This window comes from Oncorhynchus mykiss, chromosome 13, assembly GCF_013265735.2.
Source record: "Oncorhynchus mykiss isolate Arlee chromosome 13, USDA_OmykA_1.1, whole genome shotgun sequence".
Taxonomy (NCBI): domain Eukaryota; kingdom Metazoa; phylum Chordata; class Actinopteri; order Salmoniformes; family Salmonidae; genus Oncorhynchus; species Oncorhynchus mykiss.
Genome location: NC_048577.1, coordinates 64,109,710 through 64,115,639, shown reverse-complemented (window position 1 = coordinate 64,115,639; position 5,930 = coordinate 64,109,710).

The following is a 5,930-nucleotide window of genomic DNA, read 5'->3' as shown; positions in this document are numbered from 1 at the left end:
ATTATTTCTTCCAGAGTTATTGCCTGTTGATAGCCAGCGACCCCTGGAAGGTATCCCCGACGATCGCCATTTGGACAGTTCAGATGGGGGACTGTTCCAATCCTTCATTTGGTAGGACACATCCATTCAACATGTGCCATCCCCGGACTGCAGATAATGTATAATAATGATGTAATGAACTCAGCTGCTGAAGGAATAATGCAGAACTGTCCAAATGGTCACCTTCCAGGTGTAGCTAATCATGTCATGGGGTTGTTCAATGACAGACATGTATTTGTTTAAAATCTATTACTTGAAAGTTTAATTTCAGAGAGACATATAATCATACTGTTTGAGAAGCTCAGTTCTGGTGACAAAACGGCCCCAAAAAATGATGCTGACCACATCTAAAATACAATGATGCTGACCACATCTAAAATACAATGATGCTGACCACATCTAAAATATAATGATGCTGACCACATCTAAAATACAATGATGCTGACCACATCTAAAATATAATGATGCTGACCACATCTAAAATATAATGATGCTGACCACATCTAAAATATAATGATGCTGACCACATCTAAAATATAATGATGCTGACCACATCTAAAATATAATGATGCTGACCACATCTAAAATATAATGATGCTGACCACATCTAAAATATAATGATGCTGACCACATCTAAAATATAATGATGCTGACCACATCTAAAATATAATGATGCTGACCACATCTAAAATACAATGATGCTGACCACATCTAAAATATAATGATGCTGACCACATCTAAAATATAATGATGCTGACCACATCTAAAATATAATGATGCTGACCACATCTAAAATATAATGATGCTGACCACATCTAAAATACAATGATGCTGACCACATCTAAAATATAATGATGCTGACCACATCTAAAATACAATGATGCTGACCACATCTAAAATATAATGATGCTGACCACATCTAAAATATAATGATGCTGACCACATCTAAAATACAATTTCCACCTCCAGAAATGAGCCCAATAAGATATCGGTAAAATTACAATAAAATGATTTTAACATATTTTACCATATGACCACTGATCTGACCCATGACCCCTAAAATAACGATACTGTCTTTGTATGCCCTTAAACAACTATATGGGTAATGCAAAAGCAAAGTGCAGTATTTAAAAATCTCAATGTTTTGATCAATCGTTCTTGTTGTTTTTCTGTTTGATGGAAACAGTTTGAGTTCTAACTATATATAGTATGACTGTATATACTGATGTTATGTAGTTTATTTAAAATCGAAATGTTTTGATCAATCGTTCTTGTTGTTTTTCTGTTTGATGGAAACAGTTTGAGTTCTAACTATATATAGTATGACTGTATATACTGATGTTATGTAGTTTATTTAAAATCGAAATGTTTTGATCAATCGTTCTTGTTGTTTTTCTGTTTGATGGAAACAGTTTGAGTTCTAACTATATATAGTATAACTGTATATACTGATGTTATGTAGTTTAGTTTTCATGTTTTGAATGTTGTATTGTAGTTACCCTCAAGCTTTATTTATCCATAAGGTATGAACTAATTCAACACGGAGAATGTTTATACTTCAGATATATTTTGACGTTGTCTTCCTGTCAACTCTGTCATTTTCTTTATATTAGCTAAATTTGACATGTTTTATTTGCTATATTTCTTACCATTATCTGGGTATTTGCATTTCAATGCGATTAAAATCATACTCCTAGTACCTCTTCAGGGACATTTGGACATTGTTTTCTTTTAGGGTGTGAACTGGTCTGGTCAGATTACCTAGTGGTTAGAGCGTTGGACTGAAATGTCGCTGGTTTGAATACCTGAGCTGTCAAGGTGAAAATCTGTTGATGTGCCCTTAGCAAGACACTTAACTCTAATGTGCTCCACGGGTGCCAAACTACTATTGCTTACCCTGTAAAACAACACATTTCACTGCACCTATCCGGTGTCTGTGACAGTAAATGTAATTATTTTAATTATTTTTTATTACAACAGTTCATTTAGCAATGCTGGTTATAAATATTGTTGACATTCATCCAAGGACACCTTGACTTGCATTACTGCAAAAAAAATAATCTCATGAAATCAAAGAACTTCTAGTTAGAGAAAAGGATTCCTGTTACCACGGCCTGCTACAAGCAGGAAACAAGTCACGGACGAACCAGAAATGTGATATATCTGTTTGACACTAACCCTGAAGGATGAATGTGTGAACTATCCTGTCATTGTTTTGGCTAACCACATTGGAACATTCTAGTCTTTAAGGACATGAACTGGCAGAACAGGTTTAAGCAAAGTATGGAGTCTGTAACGCCCTGGCCATAGAGAGGCTTTTATTCTCTATTTTGGTTAGGCCAGGGTGTGACTAGGGTGGGCATTCTAGTTTCTTTATTTCTATGTTTTCTATTTCTTTGTTTTTGGACGAGTGTGGTTCCCAATCAGAGGCAGCTGTCTATCGTTGTCTCTGATTGGGAATCATACTTAGGCAGCCTTTTTCCCCACCTGTGTTTTGTGGGTAGTTGTTTTCTGTATAGTTTATTTGCCTTACAGAATTGTTCCTTTTTCTATTTGTTATTTTGTTCGAGTGTTTTGATTAATAAAGAATCATGAACACTGTCACGACTTCTGCCGAAGTCGTTGCCTCTCCTTGTTTGGGCAGTGCTCGGTTGTCGACGTCACTGGTCTTCTAGCCATCCTTGATCCATATTTCATGTTCCATTGGTTTTGTCTTGTCTTCCCACACCTGGTTTCAATCCCATTCATTACCTGTTGTGTATTTAACCCTCTGTTTCCCCTCATGTCTTTGTCAGAGATTGTTTTATGTCAGTGTTGTTTAGTTTGTATAGGTGCGCGACGGGTCTTCGTACCCATGTTTATTATGTATGTGCATTTAGTGTTTGGAGCATGTTCAGTGGACATTTTTTAAAAAGGACTCCATTACACTCGTTTTACTCTCCTGTGCCTGACCTCCCTGCCACCTATAGACACGACTCTGACAAACACTTACCACGCTGCGCTTTGGTCCATGCCGTCCGATGAGAGACGTGACAGAGTCATTGTTTTCAGGAAGGTGTACCCATGGCGGTAGGAGGGACAGGAGGCAGACTAAGGGTCATCCACCTGAAATATATATATATATATATATATATATATATATAAATATATATATTTTTTCACTTTTATTTAACCAACCAGGTAGGCCAGTTGAGAACAAGTTCTCATTTACAACTGCGACCTGGCCAAGATAAAGCAAAGCAGTGCGACAAAAACAACAACACAGAGTTACACATAAACAAACGTACAGTCAATAATACAGTAGAAAAATATATGTACAGTGTGTGCAAATGTAGAAGAGTAGAGAGGTAAGGCAATAAATAGGCCATAGAGGCGAAATTATTACAATTTAGCATTAACACTGGAGTGATAGATGTGCGGATGATGATGTGCAAGTAGAGATACTGGGGTGCAAAAAAGCAAGAGGATATTGCCCTACAAAGACAAAGAGCAGTCCACACAGTGAATCAGAGAAAAATGGTTTTGAAGTTGTTTGTTTTTCTTGCATATCAACCATGACCACTGACCTGACCTATGACCCCTAAAATGCTGATACTGCACTCTGCCTTTGTATGACCTTAAAAAGCTATATGGGTAATGCAAAAGCAAAGTGCCGTATCTTAAAACCTAAATGTATTTATCCAACTTTCGTGTTGTTTTTCTGTTTGATGGAAACAGTTGGAGAGTTCTAACTACATTCCAACTGTATTTAATGGTGTTATGCAGTGGTGTTTTCATGTTTTGAATGCTGTACCAGGTCTCTACCCAATTGAACACCACCATCAATAAAACACCAAATTATGGATTATCTTGTGGAAGAATGATGTCACATCCCTAGACTTTCAGACTCTTGTGGAAAGTATGCTAATGCACATTGTAAGAGCTATAAAGAGAGAGGGAGTGTGAAAAAGAACAGGCAGAACATGATATGTAAATGAGCAGAGCAAAGGAAAGTCATGATCATTCCAGACTCGGCTTCTGTTGAGACAAATATAAAAGGTAAGATGATGATTGTTATGTGTATTTACAGAGTTGATGATATTGTTTCTGAGTATTCATATAGTTGATGATATTGTTATGTGTATTCATATAGTTGATGATATTGTTATGTGTATTCATATAGTTGATGATATTGTTATGTGTATTCATATAGTTGATGATATTGTTATGTGTATTCATATAGTTGATGATATTGTTATGTGTAATCATATAGTTGATGATATTGTTGTGTGTATTCATATAGTTGATGATATTGTTGTGTGTATTCATATAGTTGATGATATTGTTATGTGTATTCATATAGTTGATGATATTGTTATGTGTATTCATATAGTTGATGATATTGTTATGTGTATTCATATAGTTGATGATATTGTTGTGTGTATTCATATAGTTGATGATATTGTTGTGTGTATTCATATAGTTGATGATATTGTTATGTGTATTCATATAGTTGATGATATTGTTATGTGTATTCATATAGTTGATGATATTGTTATGTGTATTCATATAGTTGATGATATTGTTATGTGTAATCATATAGTTGATGATATTGTTGTGTGTATTCATATAGTTGATGATATTGTTGTGTGTATTCATATAGTTGATGATATTGTTATGTGTATTCATATAGTTGATGATATTGTTATGTGTAATCATATAGTTGATGATATTGTTTCTGAGTATTCATATAGTTGATGATATCGGTGTGTGTATTCATATAGTGGATAATATTTTTGGTGGACCGTGTTATAATAGGCCTACTCCCCCTAAAAAAAAATCGATATAAGATAGATACGGAGGGTAAATTCGTTCTGTGCCCATCTGAGTGCCCCAGGGTGATCGTTCCTACACTATCTAGAATCTATATAACCTAGGACTCATCCTGTCTAACTCTAATGAACACCACCATGTTGTTATGACTCTGTGTGAGGAGGAAGGATATCCTGATGGAAGTTACTATATGAGGGAAAGGGGGCTACCTAGTCAGTTGTAAAACTGAACACGTTGAACCGAAGCATGCCTACCACATGTATCCCATCCACTGAATTGGAGAGGTGCGGGGGGCTGCCTTATTCGACATCCATGTCATCGGTACCCTGGAAGCAGTTGTTGGGGGGTTAACTGCCTTACTCAAGGGCAGAATGTCATATTTTTCCACCTTGCCAGCTCGGGATTTGAACCAGTGATATTTCGGTTACTGGCCCAATGCACTTAACAGCGAAGGCTACCTGCTGCCGAATAGGGTTGCAGAATTCTGGTAACTTTACCCAAATTCCCAGGTTTTCCAGAAATCCTACTTGGAAGATTCCCGGGTGTCCTACTTATTCCCTCCTAATTTGGAGAAATATGCAACATTAACATATAACCTAGAAGTCATCCTGTCTAACCGTAACCAGGTCAAACAGCAGCAGGGGAAATGTGCAACATTAAACATATAACCTTGAAGTCATCCTGTCTAACCCTAACAAGGTCAAACAGCAGCAGGGGAAATGTGCAACATTAACATATAACCTTGAAGTCATCCTGTCTAACCCTAACAAGGTCAAACAGAAGCAGGGGAAATGTGCAACATTAACATATAACCTATACGTGTCACACACTGATCTGATAGCAGAACTGAACAAAAAAATTGGCAACAGTACTGTTTGTCCCTTTTGAGACGCAGTAACCAGTATACACTTCCTCAAAATAGTCAGAATTATTCTGAGATACTGTAACTCAAGAAATCTGTCATTCATTCTGACATTTTTTCATAGATCTTAGTCGTGCAATTTTACATCTAACTAAGATTTTTGGTGCAGTATTTCTCAATGAAAACTCTTGTGTGAAAGTGAGTCATCACTCGTTGA